This window comes from Schistocerca nitens, chromosome 5 (genome assembly GCF_023898315.1).
Source record: "Schistocerca nitens isolate TAMUIC-IGC-003100 chromosome 5, iqSchNite1.1, whole genome shotgun sequence".
Lineage (NCBI taxonomy): Eukaryota > Metazoa > Arthropoda > Insecta > Orthoptera > Acrididae > Schistocerca > Schistocerca nitens.
The window spans coordinates 537,759,648-537,779,865 of record NC_064618.1 but is presented as its reverse complement, the minus strand read 5'-3'; positions in this window follow the sequence as shown (position 1 = coordinate 537,779,865).

The window sequence follows — 20,218 nt, the reverse complement described above, 5'->3', positions numbered from 1 at the left end:
CACCCGACTTTGAAGCGGCCGTACTCCATCCATTATAAGAGGACGTGACGACGAGTACCAGAAACGTAGCAGGTAGATTGAATGTTGATCACCAAACTGTCTGGCGTGTTCTGGGTGAGCAGCACCTACACCCGTACCATGCCCAGAAGATAAAGGCAATACTGACACCGAATTTTCGTCACAAACCAACTTTTGCAAGTGGTTCTTGCACGGTTACGTGGATGAGCCGGACTTCCACGGCAGATTCTTTTCAGGGCTGAAGCCATGTTCATCAAGGAAGACGTTTCCAATTTCCACGAAATTAATGTCTGGACTGATGAAAACCCGTACGCTGCATCCCTCCCCCGCCCCTCCTTTCCCATGGAAAATGGCATAGTTGGCCGGGAGGCCCTTGTTCGGGGAAGTTCGGTCGCCAAGTGCAAGTCTTATTTCATTCGACGTCACATTGGGCGACTTAGGCGCCGGTGATGACGATGAAATGACGAGGAAGACAGCACAACACCCAGTCCCTGAGCAGAGAAAATCTCCAAGCCGGGAAACGAGCCCGGGCCCGTTTGCATGAGAGACGAGCACATTACTACCCAGCTAAGCAGACCCGTCACTCCCATGGACTTCAGGAACGATATGGTTTCAATATTTGGGAAGAGTACCTGGACTTCCACTAAATCTGAGAGATGCTGCGTACTAGTTATTCGTTCTAGTTATTCGCTCTAGAAAGATGTGCCACTGCATGTACGTAAAAACATGTGATTCCAACACGATGGCGCACCACCTCATTTTTCACGTGCAGTCTGACATCATCTGGAACCACATTTGGTTAACTGTGGATAGGTAGTGGTGGCCCGATTGCTTGGCCTGCACGGTCACCCGACATGATACCGCTAGGCTACTAGACTACTAGGTGTGGGTCATGTGAAATCCTTGATTTACAAGACCACTATGGTATCCGAGAAACGCCTCGTAGAGCTGGTTATGGCTGCAGCGGATACTGGAGGATCAGAGATTGGTGAGCGCTTGTACCCGACAGATCATGCTACGGAGATCCCGTACTGATGTTGACGCCAGTGGTCGTCACATCGAACCCCACTTGTTGTGATACTTTGCGCGCAGCGGGAAAAAGGTGCGTTTCCGGACATGAGTTCCTACGTTAAACTTAACCATCTTGTTCCCGCGCTAGAAATCCTCAAAGTCTGTAAAAGGAATTTAGTTACATCCTATAATTTTAACTTCGGCCAGCACGAAACTCGTCATTCCCAATAGCTACAACACACAGAATGCTACTGCGGACAGATGAATCTGTCGAATCCACCGAGACCGAGCAGGCCATGGACGGATACACGTTTAATATCCACTTAAAGGGTTAAGAGTTTCAAGTAATTGATTGTATAGGTACATAAAGGAAAAGCCCCGACACGCTACGATAAAAGTTATTACCAATGACAATAAACACTGTAAGTGTCGACAAAGATATATTTTGCTAAGCCGGAAGGCGAAAGACAAATGATGGAAACTTTTTTCATTTTTTTGCGATTACTGGAGAGACTCTGTCTTTAGTTCTCGTGGCGAGAAGATGTATTTCTTGTGATATAGTATGCCGTCTGAATAATAATTTTGTGAAAATATAAAGTCTGAGAGTTCGTTTTTGTGCAAAACCACGAAAGTTTTCTTTTCTTCAGCACATTATACGGATGTCATGTCACTGTAGCTGCCTGCATCAGAAGAGGAAGTCCTATTAAGAATCAATACTGTACACATGGTCAAGAATGAGAATTAATTATGGCGCAAGGAGAACCATTTAAACAACCTATGTAAATCTGAACAGCAAAGCGAATACAGGAATCGATGTAAGTTACAAGTAAAAGACACTGCATTCACTTAAAAATCTACAAGGAATCAAAAATTATGAAAGTGCGAAAGAATTAATTTGTTTAATTAATTATATTGTATATGTATTTTTAATATAAATTTGCGCAACTGGTGGCCTGGTGACAGGACATTGAGAAAGCCATGAAACCAGTTATGTAAATTACTCAAAATTATTTATGACATTGTATAAAAAATTTTGCATGTACTAATTATTTCCAAATTTTCATGTGAAACATCACGACTAGGAGCAAAATAAACAGAACTAGAAACTATTGTGGATAAAGTAACCAATTCAGAAGCGAATCAAAAGTGAAACCTGAATTTACGGAAAATTTTGGAAATATGCTGTTTGTTTCATCGCATCAACGGTAGAACCGCTACGCAACCGCTTGCTTAGCTATGCCTAGTAGCGTCTCCTGCGTGGTAATTAGACATTCTTTCCCGTAATTTCCCTTCCTAAGTGTATTGTAGTGAATTTTTCAGAAATTTTACTTAATGATTAGCGAGAAAAAAAGTTAGAAGTTTTTGTGTCATAACATTTCGTGCGTCATAAAAGTAGCCAATTAACGCTTGACGAAACATAAATCATATGTTTAAATTTACAAAAATAATATATTTCAATTTTCTGCTTACCAAAATCTTTAATTTTTAACATTCAATCAAAATGGCAAAAAAATCATTTTCCACTATTGTTGACAATAGAAAAGACGAAATGAGCCTAGATGTCGTACATTTGCAAGACAGAACATCTGAAATACCAGCGCCATGTCTTCCACACTTGACATATTAAGTAGTTCAGATATGAACAAAACCGAAATGACAACTACTAGTGAGCTTTCACAGAGCCCTAACTTTGATGATACGTTGATGACAATAGATGAAACTACATCCGTATCTTAGCGAGCAACATTCTGCTCGCACAGAAAAAAATAGAAAGCGCACATAACACGATTTTTGATGACACTTTAACCGTCACCTATCAAACGAAATCCAAATGTTGATTTACAAAGTACAGTTGTTAACAACCAAAATACATTAGATGACAACCAAAATAGCGCACTTGCCGTGATACTTCAAAAACTTGATAGCTTGAGCACCGAAATAAAAAATACAAACATCAATTTGAGAACAGACATAAATGCAAAATTTGACAGTTTGTTATAAAACCTTACCATAGTCACACAAGACATAAACAACATAAAACAAGAGCAAAAACAAGTTTTAAAAAATTTTCAGGATACAGTCACACAACAGGTCACTGATTTGACAAAGAATTTTCGCGACGAAATGAATGTAAAATTTTGGGAAATGGAAAAACAGCCAAAGCAACATGTATTTTCCGAAGTAAACAATGACAATACGGAACTAAATTAGAAATTAGACACTCTTAACGAGCAGAATGATACAGTAGAGCAACAAGTAAAAGCGATTAAAGACACACACACAAACTTGGAAGCTACACAAACACAGTTAACTTCAAGAGTAAAGAACATCTCTACCGTAGTGAACAAACTGCATAAAGATAACGAAAATATACCAATAGCTATTGATGAACTTATTTTAAGTAATACCACTTGAAATCGAATCAGTCTGTGCCAACAAGGAAAGAGACAAAATTAGTGAAAATTTATCTGATGTAATTTCGAAAGCTGAAGCAGATACTTTGGACAAAACCAGTACCACATCGAAAAAGGTAGTGAAGGAAAGTAGATTAATTAATGATGTATTTGAAAAAGTTATTCAGCAAAAGGAAAAAGATATTATCGGCAAAGTGAACAGCAATTTGAAAGCTACAGAGCACAGGATACGCAACTACTTAAGTGAAAGTGATACAGAGACACAAGTTGTACACATAAACAAAGAGCCAGCCACAGCAAACCAAAGTAATGTATGCACACAGATCATTGCAAACCCTACAAACAATTCCAGTAGTAATGACAGAACACAGACTGTAAGTTTACAGGGCATAACGCCAGAACCAGTACGTACGAGAAATGTAAATAATTAAGATATCTATGCAAACACAGCACAAATTGCAAACAGCTCGTCCAGTATGTTTGCTGATGAAGGTCTATTAAGACACCGTCATTTCCCAACATTTAAAAGTGAAGGTAAGAAAATGAATCCCATTGTATTTATTAGTGCTTTTCGACAAGTGTTTCCTATAAATTGGACGGAAGCACAAAGGATCAGGTTTGTGGTTGGGTACACGCAAGGCGATGTGTTTTTATGGGCGAGCGACGTAACTGATTGTTGTGCCACATATTTACAATTTGAACGGGCATTTCTTGACAAATAGTGGTCAGAAGCCGTACAGGAGAGACTTAGGTGCGAGGTTTTTAACCCCGCCCCTTTTAATAACAAATATGGTAGCTTGCGAGGGTATTTTGAGAAGTATCTCAATAAAACACGTTATTGGACGAAACCTATTTTTCAAGTTGATGTTTTAAAAATTTTAAAAAGTCGTTTGTATCACACATTCGTGAGAAATTAATTACTATAGCCGAACACGAAACAGAATATTTTCTATCTATTTTAGATTCAATCGATCTAATATATGAGGACAACGCAATAACAAATAGGGAATCAGCAGCCAAAAACCACAACAACTTAACTCAAATGGTCAATGCAAAAAGCCAGACGCGAACATACAGCAAGGCTGGTACGCGTAACCTCAAGGATACATTAACCGTGGTAATGGACACTGGAATGGATATGGCAGGAACAAGAGATTTAAACAGAACTTTCCGTACAACAGGAACGATTACCATCCACAGGCTAATTTCACTCCCTCCTCTCAAAACTATGCACCGGGTGTAAATAAAAACAGTCAGCCGTACCAAAGGCCGGCGCGAGGCAACAACAATACCATGCCACACGCCGTACCGGAGTCAGATTTTGCCCAACAAAATCACAATATGGCAACATTCCACAACAGCCATATGACCACACGAGAAGGCATGTCGCAAGCTGGTAATGACACAAACTTGAGAAACAATCACACAGTACCACTGACAGAAATTGTTCAATGCACGGAAGTAGATCCGACTACACCGCAGAGAAACCCGAATAGGTCAAAACTGAGCCCCTTGCTATGGACCTTATAAGCGATGGGGGAAAATCAGGTTTTCTATCATGTTTCGTACGATTCGATGAGCAAGGAGACATAAAAGACGATCTATACCAACATGAACTTGAATCTGCGAAAAATACACTAGAACAAGTGCAAGCAGTAATCAGAGTGAAAAATTTTGGTATAGACACACAGTTAATGCTTGATACAGGGTCCACGACTAATTTAATGTCTGAAGCATTTTTTACTGAATTAAAGAGACGGAATAAATTTCCTGTTCTACCAGTACAAAACTGCAAACCACAAACCGCTACCGGCGGCAAAACGAAGTTAGTAAAACGCCAAGCTCTTATCATCATGCACATTCAACAATTTTCTGTGCAGTGTGAAAGGTCTCTGTTGGATTCCTTTCATGTTAATTTCTTAAATCTGTTGTCATTTACGGCATGAATTCCTCTTCTAAATTTGCTGTGGTGTTTCTGACTATCTGGGAGGAGACTGAGCAATGAAACGTGTTACTTTTACACATAAACAAGAACGATCTGTCACACTACTACACTTTAAAACACAGTTCATATGTAATTCATGTCACACAGTCTCATACGTAACCTACATCCGCTTTCTTTTATATACTGTATATGATAAGATACTGTCATCCCTCTTCCCTTCTGTGTGAGAGGATGAATGAGCAAATGTATTCCTAGTTGAATGTTTGATGGTAGCAGACAAGCCTGTCTGCTAGAGAACAGTAGGACCAACGTCGGAACAAGTAGCTCTGCTTTCTAAAAGCAGAGAGCTTTCTATTCTTAGTAAGGTCCTGTCCATCCCTTGTCATGTTGGTATAGGAAGCTGCCTCTCTGGTCACTTACGTTTGTATCTGTTAAGCACGCAGGTCAGTCTGTCCGCGGCGAGCGTCTGAAGTGGTAAGAACTCTGGCTAAGCGCATGTCTGCTACGTCCGTAGGACAATGGATTTCTTAAGTTCAGCCTAACTGAAAATTTAATCACCATTGTTTCAGGTTTAGCTCTAAAATATCTAATGTTATCTTAAATTGCAACGCAGTGTAATTCGAGTGTGAAGTTCAGAATATCTTCCGGTAGTTGCTTTGTCACTCCTTTGTGAGTAAAGTGGAACCACTTGTTGATCAGTAACTCTAACTAAGATCATCAATCTTAAATGCGAATGTGCGTGAGATTATAACATCTCGTCTTGACAATATTTTTCAATATAGCAAATTTTCTTTTTTTCAACCCAAGTGGGGTGTACTTTGTGAGACCAGTACCATGTGCTTATACAATTGTTTGACCCATCAGGTTAATAGTAAGACGATAGTAATCAGTTTGTGGTTTTTCTTTTGTAAATTTCGTTTCGATGTAATTTATTTTAATTATCAAAATTATTGTGGAGTAACAATCTTTGTGTAAACGAAGTTGACCACGTGAAGCATGTGGTGTAAGCATCAAAGTAGCCCTCAGCTATTCTTTTCGGGAAGATTTCACAGAGAGCTAGTATGAATTTTGAATACCAGTGTGTGATAATTTCATGACGGACAGGATTGCGCTCCGAACGTAACTTCTTTGGATGAAAATTGAATCGTTTGGTTGTGGTTAATTTCCTCTTGCATTTGTTTCAACATTCTTCGTGTGTTAATTTATGAATGCAGTGTAGTATGTAGTCTCCCAATCTTGGCTCCCTGTTTGATGTGTCCCGTAAGATTACAAACTCACATTTTCACATTCCTAAATAAGGCACCAGTTTAGTTATGAATCAAGTTTAATATGTTGAAATTTTAACGGAACAATGATCAAAGTTAAAATAAATGTCCAAATATAAACTTATTTATTTATTTTTATTTAAATTCTCTTTTTATGTATATATATATATATATATCACTGGTTGTCTTAAGATGACTATTAAAAGTTTATAATTAATGTTAGTCTGGTTGGCAATTTGATAAGCCACACTGGATACCTGGTGAAACAGTTGCTCAGTAATGCAAGGATAACTTCCCCAGATAGCTCACGGCTTTTAACCCGATTTTATTATCTATAATATCAGCACTGATTTCAGAACAAATTAATGCAACAACATTACAAGTGTAATTTTTTAATAGCAGACAATGTTATAGTTACCACTTGATCGGTTTGGACACATTTAGAACCTAAAAAACTCAAATAGACATTGGTTATGGTAAGTGCCATTCCTTCGTGAAATACCAAAGAATTTCTATCAGCCTGATTACCACACCGGAAAGGTATGACACAGTAAACCCAGAACCCTAAGTCACTGTACAGTATTCGTATCCCACCGTGCATTTGTTGAACAAATGTGATAATGAACACGAGACCGACACTGAAGTTAATCAGGCATCAGTAGAACAAATATTGAACTCTAGATGCTCCACAACGACAGGAGCTTTCTGACTCACTTTTTAAATATGCAAATGTTTTGATAAGTATCCAGGAGTAATCAAAGATTATGAACATAAACTTAATGCCTATCCTCACGAAATATTTTGTGTTATGTCTTACCCCATCACTAGGGCAAGGCGTGAAGCAGTTAAGCAGGAAATCAATAGAATGTGCGAATGGGGAATTTTCAGCATATTGCAGGCAAATACTACCAGTTAGCAAACCTGTTAGATCAGTACGACTAGTTTTAGACATAGAGGCATAAACAAAATCCTAGTACCTGTAAGAACAAGACCAGATAACGTAAATGAACAACTGCTAAAATTTCATAACACCAAATATTTCAGCACCCTCGACCTTAAAAAATCCTATTGGTCAATAAAGTTACATGAGGAGAGCATAAAATACATAGCATTTGTCTGCAATGGCAGGAATTATGAATTTCAAGAACTACCTTTTTGCTTAAACATTAGAAAAGGTGTATTTATATTAGCTTTGGACAGGGTCTTAGGACCAGAATTGCTTAGTAAAGTTACCATTTATGTTGACAATATGTTAATATCCACATCAACTTGGGCAGAACACATCAATATAATGGAAAAGGTATTTCAAAAATTTACAGAGTACAAAGTAACAGAAAATCTTAAAAAATCTAATGTCAGCAAAGAGCAAGTAAATTTTTTAGGACATATCATATCAGAACAGGTTATGTTACCAGACCCAAAGAAACTAGATGCCATACGTAATTGCCCAACCCCAAGGAGCATAAAACAATTGATAGCATATCTAGGACTAACCTTTTTTCGAAAATTTATACCACAACACTTATGAATAGCGATGCCCTACTTAACCTGTTGAGAAAGAATAAACCTTGGCTATGGGATGAGAGATGGCAGGAGGACTTTACCAAAATTAAAAATGCATAATATCAGCAAAGGTTTTGAGTCATCCAGACATGTCTAAGGACTCTTGTTTAAGCAGGGAAGCATCAACTCAGGGGCTGGGGGCATGTTTGTTCCAGATGCAAGAATAAGAAGGAGAAACAGTACCCAAAGTCATCAGCTTTGCCAGCATCAGATCACATTCCGTATCAGAAATGAAAAGTTTAGCAGTAATTTGGGCTTTAAAGAAATTCGAGTATTTGATTTTGGGTAAAAACACTAAGGTCTTTTGTGATCACCAATCATTAGCTTTTCACTTAACATGTTAACTGTTACAATGGACACTAGCGAGGTGGTTTTTGTACCTGCAGTAATTCAATTTTGAAATTATATACATAAAAGTCAGAATATTATCGCAGATGCATTATCTAGATTACCACAGGAACTAGACGAGTTCAGTGAACTGTCTGAACACGATTTAGAAATCCGAACATTATGAAATGTGTATAAAATCAAGTGATTTTCTTGTTTTGAAAGCAAAGACAAACATTTGACTAGATGGGAGTGTAAAAACACAGCTTCATGCGAAGCGAAATGCAAACTGGAGCAGCGTACGATTCAGCTGTGCGCGCTCAACAATGCATGCTTACGTCAGTACTAGGGAAGAGACACTGACCTAGCGCAAGCGCAACAGGCTCACTCGCGGTGCAACCAAATAGAAAGGCGAAGCTACACAAGTATCAAACCAAATTTCAAAATAAATAGTAACACGTAACAACTATATTCACTATCAGGGAACGAGAGAATATAATATTACATTTATATCAACATGCGAAGTTGCATCAATACTAAGATACATACATTGTAACTAGAATTAAAAGAAATCATTACAACGAAACATACAGGACGTGTTAGCTAACAAAAAAAAGGCATGATACCGTAGGAGATGGCAAAGTAACTTTCTTTGCAGGGTAAGTAAATAAAAGGAATACAAAAGCAAGCAAATAAATATATAAACAAATAAGACTGAAATATGAAAAACGTCTACGAACGAATGTGATGACCGAGTAAGAAAAAAAATGTGTGAAATCTTATGGGACTTAACTGCTAAGGTCATCAGTCCCTAAGCTTACACACTACTTAACCTAAATTATCCTAAGGACAAACACACACACCCATGCCCGAGGGAGGACTCGAACTTCCACCGGGATCAGCCGCACAGTCTATGACTGTAGCGCCTTGGACCTCTCTGCTAATCCCACGCGATGACCGAATATATGCGTGGCCTTTGAGCTACGAAACACAATTAGTTTTTAAGTTAGTTATAAGTTTTTTATATGGCAGACACCAGTGCATCGACACGATACAGGAGAAAGAGATTTGGGACGGGTGTTATAGGTACGAGCACCAATTGAAAAAACGGGCCACACCTCAAAGAAATGATTTAGTTATTATTATGTCTATGTATATATTTTGGTCACCAGACAAATGAAGAATAAGAATATACATCGTCGCAGTCCAACTACAAAACATTTAGTTGTACCTACTGACTACAAAGTACACAAAAACATGAAGGCATGTGACCTCAAATAAAACTAATCAATTCATATCGCGTCACTTGCGAATATAAACGACGACATTTCCACATAATCTTAAAGAGGTAAGCATGAGGTAATGCAAAAACTTCTGTGTTACGAACACAAAGCTATACGTAAGCAATTATAAGTAACACACTGGTATATAGTACATGAGTCGTTAATACGTTTCGGTTCCCTGATAACTGATTTAAGAAAGAACGAATAGCATTTCCTTAGTAAACCATAAACCAGTAGAATAGTATTCCTTATTCCCTCCCCAGCTAAGGAGGTAGCGTCAAAGCGTAGTTAAGTGTAATGTAGAATCCTGATGTAAATGTTTATCTCTGTTTCTCCCTAGGAAAATATTAAACTCTCATAACTGATGTGGAAAGTAAAATGTGGATTCATTAAATGCATATATAGTAACAAAATGTAATGGAATGTAAATAAGTTATTTGTATTTATGTGCAAAGGAAATTTTTTTGAAGCTCTCAAACAAACTATAGTAACCAGCAACTGTAATTGAAAAAAGGATTTTGTAATGTTTTAGTATTCAAGAATTTTCTACGTTTGATACAAATAATGGATGGAACGTCAGCCTTAGATGTAAGCCATTGTAATATGCATTGTTATGTCAAAATGTTTATGTGAATTTTAAGTGTATATCGAGCCACATGTAAAAGATGAACTTCAAAAATTAACAAAAAAAAGCTCTCAAGGGCTAAAAACAATTCCCACGCCAAATTGAACGACAAAATAGATGGTGATATCCAAACGCGTGTGCAATAGTGCAATGAATCAATTGTCATAATGTCATGCTACACAGAGTCTAATATATTAATCAGCAAACTACAATTGTGCAGGCATCACTTGTTGATGTGCAGTATTCACCCCACTGAAAATGTGGATACGACGGAGAAGATTCTTCCCGGGCCATATCAAAAGTGAATCATCTGCCGCAGCATCGGTTCTTGGAGACTAAACGCACATGCACTGCACTCACACTGGAAGACCGCGCCACAGAAAATTATTCGACGGATAGTATGGCACTCGGTATGGAAAGTGACACTAAAGCAGTAGTGGGAGCACGTAACGACAGTACACAATAATGCGTGGAGCGTTAACGGCTCTTGCACAGCCAACAAACATGTTTCATGTGCATGTGCACAGAGACCGGCAATGTTGCCAAAAGGACAAGTACCTGCTCTTGCAGCACTCTCATGTAAATACTTAGTGAATTATCATTCACTATGTAAGTCGTGTATTTCCTGTAAGATAATGTGTAAACAAGACAAGCTGATATCTATAACCCAAAATACAAAGAAACATACGCCGACGAATACAGGTCATTGTACCCCTTTCGGAAAAAATTTAGACTTAAGCTGTACGGGTGTATACAAAACACTGTGGGCCACCACTGCATGTCACTGCACAGTGTGGGTGCAATTGTATAGGAACATAAAGGAAAATCCCTGACACGCTACGATAGAAATTAGTACAATGGCAATAAACAGTAGCGCGGCCTCTGTAAGCGCCAGCAAAGAGATATTTTGCTGCGCCAGAAGGCGAAAGACAAATGATGGAAACTTTTTTTCATTTTTTTTTGACAGTTATTAGAGGGACTCTGTCTTTAGTTCTCGTGGCGAGATGATGTATTTCTTGTGATACAGTATGTTGTCTGAATAATAATTTTATGAAAATACGAAGTCTGAGAGTTCATTTTTGTGGAAGACAACGAAAGTTTTCTTTTCTTCCACGAATTATACCGATGTCATGCCACTGTAGCTGCCTGCATCAGAAGAGGAAGTTCGATTAAGAATCAATATTTTACACATGGTCAAGAATGAGAGCAATTATGGCGCAAGGAGAACCATTTAACCAACTTGTGTAAGTCTCAAAAGCAAAACGAGTATAGGAATCTATGTAAGTTAGAGGCGAAAGATATTGCATTTGCTTAAAAATCTATAAGGAATCAAAAATGATGAAAGTGCGAAAAAATTATCTATTTAATTAATTATGTCATATATATTTTTTTATATAAATTTTCATATGATGTAACTGTGTTGCTGGTTGGTTAGTGCAAGCCAATGCTAAAGTACGCAAACAGTTCTGAAAGTGATACGACAGGAATGCCAAAAAAATATATGGAGTATCTGATAATGAAATATTAACGTTGGGCCGGCCGGAGTGGCCGTGCGGTTCTACGCGCTACAGTCTGCACCCGAGCGACCGCTACGGTCGCAGGTTCGAATCCTGCCTCGGGCATGGATGTGTGTGGTGTCCTTAGGTTAGTTAGGTTTAATTAGTTCTAAGTTCTAGGTGACTGATGACCTCAGAAGTTAAGTCGCATAGTGCTCAGAGCCATATTAACGTTGGTAAGTCGGGGAAGGGGAGGCTTGATGGCCATTGGGACACCATGGTAATTTGAATTTGTGAGTCTGTACAGCGCTGCAGTCAGACGACAGCTAGGTGTAGGGGGTTAATGGAAACCATCTCAATTACGCATAGCCAGTAGAAGGAACCAGGGTTTCACATGTGTCGCAGTCATATTTTGTGTGATTCCAAGACCTTACGATCCAAGGTAAGTTCTCGTTTCTTGTAATTATTACAAATTTACATAACAGGTTTTCCTAACATATTTTTTTTTTTTAAGTTGGTTTCTTAGCAACAAATTCCGTAGTCGAAGGTTGCTTCATCGGAGGCCATCGCCAACTAACAAAAACTTTTGTGGAATGGAGTCTAAGCGAATTCAATAGACAGCTGGTGACCGAGTGTCTTCTACGATAGACATTTCTTATACGGATCTAAAACTATGGCTTACAGAGGAACAAGTATTACGAACAGGAGAGGATACGATTATAGCTTTCTGGGACCGCCGAGTACGTACTGGTATCATTCCATGAAAACTGAATGTTTTGTTACGTCTGCAATTCTCGCTGTTGCTTTATTTAGTGGCAATTCAACAGAGTTCGCATCATCCAGTCATCGCTGTATATTGTTCCTATTCAGGTCTGTCTGTTATCTATTTTCATGTTAATACTTCATTCTCAATTGTACAAATGTTATCCCCGTAACCATGGAGTGACGCACTGGTGAGAGCTGATCTTGCGGCGCAGCTCAAGTGCCGCGTATTGTCAACTCGATTCGGGGAATTTCCAGTCATCAAGATGGGAGGATTTTGACGCCTGCAGGTCGTGAAGTAGGAGGCAGTGGTAGACCCTGGCTAAGCTGGTATCTGGAGGCAACAGCAGTCTCTGTGACATAGTGACTTCTCCTAATCACTAACAGAAATTAACTAAAGCGTCTGTCAGAAAAGGCCTGGCACCCAGAAGGGGATAAGGAAACGGAGTGAAACATAACGGGTTGACAGGATATGTCACGTTATTTGAATAACTACAAAATCGAGTCATATTTATAAAGCACTTTGCTGTATGAGTTAACTCATCAGCAATGCATTGCACCCCCTCTAGCCTGAATGCATGCTCTGATTCAGTTGGGAAAGGTGCCGTGGAGCCGTTGAATCCTCTCCTGAAGCAAATCGTCCCACATCTGTTGTAACTGGTACTTAATATCCTGGATATTGGCACTGGCATGGAGTTGATGACCGAGCTGGATCCATACATAATCAATGGGGACAGATCTGGGACCTTGCTGGCCACGGTAATACCTGAACATCATGCAGAGAGTTCGCAGTGACACCTGGCATTTCTGCACGAGCATTGTCCTGTTGAAAAATGGCACCACGACACTGTCGCATGAGAGGTAACACACAAGAACGCAGCACGTCCGTAACATACCACTATATCGCCAGAGTTCCCTCAGTCACAGGCAGACGTGACCTGAACTCTTACCCGATGGCTCCCCACACAATGACGCCTGAAATAAGATCACTGTGCCTCTCCAAAATTTCGTAACAATACGTCCACCCTAGATCGCGAATATACTCACCGACAATGATCATCAGAACCACGATTCATACCGAAACGCAATGCGCCACATGAAAAATGGTTCAAATGGCTCTGAGCACTATGGGGCTCAACTGCTGAGGTCATTAGTCCCCTAGAACTTAGAACTAGTTAAACCTAACTAACCTAAGGACATCACAAACATCCATGCCCGAGGCAGGGTTCGAACCTGCGACCGTAGCGGTCTTGCGGTTCCAGACTGCAGCGCCTTTAACCGCACGGCCACTTCGGCCGGCTGCGCCACATGAGTCCACTACTTGTTCTCCGATGGCAAGCGTAGACGTGAAGGTGTAACGATGCGCTTGATGCACAATACGACGATCTTCCCTTGAAGTGGCCAGAAGTTGTCGACCGGAAATTTCACGACGGGTGTGCCTGCCCTCACTTTACCATGCAATCCTACTTATTGACCAATATTACATCCGAATGCCCCACAAATCTGGATATTCCTCGATTTGACCAAACGGCCAAATGAACAGTAACAATGAGGTCACTTTCAAACTCTGTCAGGTGCTGATAACGATGTCACACGAGTGCGCGACATCTCCATGTCCTTTAAAGTAATCATTCAAAATCTGACACTCTTCACGCCCCTTACATACCCTTTCGAGCGTGGTGAAAACACTGAATACGAACAACAATAATGCAGCCCTTATCGTTCACACGACCACTGGTGATGTCCACTTGTACGAAGTTACACTGACATCCGAACATGTGTTCTAGATGCTTCACACCATTGTCAGGCAATACATGTTGTAATGTTGATTCATTAAGTTGTTCTGAAAGCGGTGCTGATATTCAAGACAGTAAAAGCGGGTAAAAGCTGCGAGATATCTGGGGAAGTTAACCTTGCATTACTGAGCAACTGTATCACCAGGTATCCAGTCGAACTTATCAAATTCCCAACCAAACTAACATTAATTATAATCTTTTAATAGTCATACGACAACCGGTGATATATATATATATATATATATATATATATATATATATATATATATATATATATATAAGGGAATTTAAATAAAAAGAAATAAATCAGTTTATATTCGGACATTTATTTTAACATTGATCATTGTTCTGTTAAAATTTCAGCATATTAAACTTGATTCATAACTAAACTGGTGCCTTATTTAGGATTGTGAAAATGTGAGTTTGTAATCTTACAGAACACATCGAATATGGGGCCAAGATTGGGAGACTGCATACAACACTGCATTCATAAAATAACACACGAAGAACATTGAAACATATGCAAGAGGAAATTAACCACAACCAAACAATTCAATTTTCACCCAAAGAAGTTACGTTCGTAGCGCAATCCTGTCCTGTATGAAATTACCACACACTGGTATACTAAATTCATACTAACTCTCTGTGAAGTCTTCCCGAAACGAATAGCTGAGGGCTATTTTGATGATTACACCACATGCTTCACGTGGTCAACTTGGTTTACACAAAGAGTGTAACTCCACAATAATTTTGATAATTAAAATAAATTACATTGAAACGCAATTTACAAAAGAAAAACTTCGAACTGGTTACTATCGTCTTACTATTAACCTGATGGGTCAAACAATTGTATAAGCACGTGGTACTGGTCTCACAAAGTACACCCCACTTGGGTTGAAAAAAAGAAAATTTGCTATACTGAAAAATATTGTCAAGACGAGACGTTATAATCTCACACACTTTCGCATTTAAGAATGATGATCGTAGTTAGAGTTACGGTTCATCAACATGTGGTTCCACTTTACTCACAAAGTAGTGACAAAGCAACTAATGGAAGATTTTCTGAACTTCACACCCGAATTACACTGCGTTGCAATTTAAGATAACATAAGATATTTTAGATCTAAACCTGAAATAAAGGTGATTAAATTTTCAGTTAGGCTGAACTTAAGAAATCCATTGTCCTGCGGACTTAGCAGAGACACGCTGAGCCGGAGATCTTACCACTTCAGACGCTCGCCGCGGACAGACTGGCGTGGGCTCCTACCGAGGTTGCTTCACAGATACAAACGGAAGTGACCAGAGAGGCAGTCTCCTATACCAACATGACAAGGGATGGACAGTACCATACTAAGAATAGAAACCTCTTTGCTTTTAGAAAGCATAGCTACCTGTTCTGACGTTGGTCCTACTGTTCTCTAGCAGACAGGCTTGTCTGCTACCATCAAGCATGCCACTAGAAATACATTTGCTCATTCATTCTTTCACACAGAAGGGAATGGGGATGACAGTATCTTATCATATACAGTATATAAAAGAAAGCAGATGTGGGTTCCGTATGAGACTGTGTGACATGAATTACGTATAAACTGTGTTTTAAAGTGTAGTAGTGTGACAGATCGTTCTTGATTGAGTGTAAAAGTAACACGTTCCACTGTTCAGTCTCCTCCCGGATATAGTCAGAAACACCACAGTAAATTTAGAAGTGGAATGTATGGCGTAAATGAGAACAGATTTAAGAAATTAACGTGAAAGGAATCCAACAGAGACCTTTCAGTGTTTGAGAAGTGCACTTCTGCCAGGCGTCAACCCGACATTACCGCAAAGAGTTCTGCCTCAAGGCTCCAAACAGACAACAATGTCTCCCTGAGTGTATGCCTGCTTTGCTCTTCCATTTGGCTTCTTTCATGGTTCCTCTGTTGTAGGCTCTCCAGCCAATGGAGTTTTGGAATAACTTCATACACAAACTAATACCCCAACGTTACTAAGAACTGCAATACATGTGACGATACAAGTGGTTGAAAGGAACTTTATAACACAATTAGGCGCATGAAAATAAATTAAAGTTTATAATGTATTTTCAGCTGCTGCGAACTCACATCTTTTAGTCATTTTACATGTCTTTGAACCACAAACAGGTATATATGGATTGATTAGCTCTATCTCCAGAATCAATCAGAGCATCTAGATCATACGGAACGTGAACTGGACACTATTAAAAGGCGTATTGCTCCCCACAGGTGTTAAACAGATTTTTTACAATTAGTGGAGCCCCATTTCCTGTACAATCAGTATATCTTTCTGATCCTATCTGGTACATCTCTATTCTGTGTGCGCGAACAACATTCCAGTAAAAGTACTAGAATCTTTGTATAAGCAATCTGTTTTGTATCCAACGTGCAGCGTAGCAGTGCTGTACTGGTGGACCAAACCCTTTGATTTGCTTTGCCCATGGCTGAACCTATATAATCATCATTCTACTTCCTCTTCCTCCTTCTGTGATATTCGTACTCCATCTCTGATTCTTAAATGTTCTTAATCAAAACCAACTTCTCTGTTTAGTTCTGTGACGTTATTACTTCATGTTTCACTTTTGTAGTCAAATGAAAATATTGGCATCAGGTTAGATTGCTGTTTGCGCCAATCAAATAACAGTATCTCGAGACCATATCGATTGTTTCTCTACATCCGGTATATCTGGAACATTTGTTACTCATAGACTGAAATATGAAACAGCGGCGATTATCTCTTCCTGCAGTCGTTCCTTCCTTTTCCTTACCAGGCAGTCGACAGCGTGCAGTTCGCGAGTTCCTCACATATTTACGAAATACCGCTTCAGGAAAGTTGGTCACTGCCGACATCGCTTCATCCAATATCTACATGGTACTAAACTAACCTCAAACTATATAAGTTTCAATCTTGGTGAGGAGAAAGGCAAAGAAACAGAAGACTCTTTTAGTCACAGTCAGAATAATATAACAGGATTACTTTGCATAAAGAAGAGTAAACTGAGAAAACAATACTCACTTCTAAAATCCACTCTTATTGCCGAAGGGCAGGGAAATCGCTGTTCTTCTATCAGTGCTCTAGAAAAAAGGAGAACAACAGTCAAGAATGAGTACTTCACTTTGCAGCAGAATGTTTGCTGTTCTGAAAATTCCCGATAAACTGAAACTGTGCTTGATTGAGGCTCGAACTCTGAACCTTGTACAGACAGCTCTCTTGGTAACACCATTAAGTCCGAAAGGCAACCCTCCGAGTATGAGTGTGAGTTGTAGTTTAGCACATAATTTTAATCTCCCATAAAGTATCGAAGTCATAACGATTGTGATTGTCGGTCTAAAGTACAGGTACACAGACGTATTGTCCGCTTTTACAGCATATTTGTCATATATCTGTGGTCAGTAGCTTATTACGTACTCTCTTACAATCAGGGTAGGGTCAAAGAGCAATAGTGGCTTTTTAGTATGAAGAGCTTTAGTTTCCGTTGCAAGTGTATTGCGTCCAGTTGGATACAGACACTTGGAAAATAATTTCCTGTATTGTTTCCATGAATGAAGACATGTATTGTATGTAGAGCAAGTTATTTTGAAAGTTTGGAACACATACTTAGGGATATGACACAAGAAAGTTTTTCTACGCTTTATTTTACACAGGATTCGAAAGGAAAGACACGTGTGGCGAAAGTTCAGTAAGTGAGATAGCAGGTTGATGGAATAGATTTTGATGCATTCTGAACTACTTATGGTGACAGTGGGAAAGCTCTAAGTGGGTATTCACTCAATAAGTGATAGGTGTGGTAATGTGTAATGCAAGTGAGTTCGGTCATCGAAAAACAGTACAGCAGAAAAGTGGTTAAAAAAAGTAATAACTAAATAAAAAAGTCGATGAAGAAACGTACCCCTGCGTAATTACTTCCTATCCACAATAAATTCAGTTAATGAAGAAGTTAATTTGAAATGGCTAATTATAGGGATAGCGTAAAACGTGTCCCATATCTGATAATAGACAAAATTGTGAAATATATCACAACTGCCCTAGCTATGTCATATCTCTTTCCGTTTACTGTCGAGTTTTTATGTGGCGTTTTTCTACCCAAGTACCATTTAGTACCGATTAGGCATTCACATTAGCAGTACCATATCTGCTGCCGTGTAAGTTTCAGTTTTTTAAAAATAAATAGAGGAAGGAGCACATAATTCTAGGTAGTTGTGCAGCTGAGCCGACGAGAGACGGGGAGCGCTCAGGTTTTTGTAACAGATGTGCTGTAATAAACGGTGAGTCTCAAAATAAGTTTATGTGGACTACATTATTCATTGACCTATTTAATCATTTTATATTTACATTGCGCAGCAGATTAAGGGATCACTGTTCCGAAATTTCGTAATTATTTCCCGTTGCGATACAGACTTTTGAAATTGGTCTCAGAGTTGCCTACAACCTCTCTGCAGTAATGCAAAAGCGTGGTGCCCTGTGACTTCACAGGCTCGTCGACGCTTCAAACAGCAAGACGGAGACACATGTGGGTAAAACGCCATAGCCCAGAAGTACATGTGAGCTGTAAAGTGCGTTAATGACGTCACATGGTCACCGAATTTCAGCACAATTCTGCCCTACGCCACGACCGGCGTGTTACACGTTGAGAAGGTCGTCGCATCCCCTCTTATCCACATTTCACAACTTCTTTTGACGAATCCACGGTGGAGGTTAGAACTGCGACCCCAGCAATTTTGTTATGTGTGGGTGACGAAAACATTTCAGACACGTTGCGACTCAGAATCGACACGAAAGAGGCATGGGGGGTTGGCATAAAGGGAGTCAGTGTAACCACCCCTTCCCTTGAAACGATGATTCCCACTCATTTTACTGTGGAAAACAACATTTCACAGTGCGATGAGGATTGAAAATAACAGATCACTCTGCGATGAGCACAGGACAATCTTATTGACAACCTCTGACACTGATGACATCCCAGGGGCCCTTCAACCCTTCACTAAACACATCGTGGACCAGCAACCCTACTGAACATGATCGCACCTCTTTTGAACAGCAGTGTGACCGCAGTTTTTGCTTTGGTGTACAGTGTAGAACCAAAAGGATCGTTCAAAACCATTGAACGCGATCCAAAGCAACAAAGGGTACTTAACCTTCCTCAGCCCTCTTGTTTTATTCCCTCCTGAGACATGATCAAGGATGGATGCAACATTGACGCATATGTGGATGAAATGACAAATGGTCTCTCTAAGACGCCACAGTTCAATATCACTCTCGGTGCCACCCACTCTCGTTTGTTGGACACTTTAAAAATGTATCTGTGGAAAGAAGTCTGCAATAAGTGTCTTAGGCGCCTGTAGGTAGGCAACCACTTGACACCTCTCATTTCCTGAATGCCTTCTAGCAGATGGCCAATACTCCCTACTGAGTTTTCTTTGCGGAAGTACATTTTTAAAGTGCTAAACAAAATGTGATGGGTGGCACTGGCAGTATTGATGAACTGGCGTCTTTGAGGCACCCTTACCCGTTTTATTCAGACATGCATCAGTGTAAAATGGTTCAACTGGCTCTAAGCACTATGTGATTTAACATCTGAAGTCATCAGTCCCCTAGACTTAGAACTACTAACCTAAGGACATCACCCACATCCATGCCCGAGGCAGGATTCAAACCTGCGACTGTAGCAGTGTGTCAGTGTCGTTTCCTTCTGTTATCACGC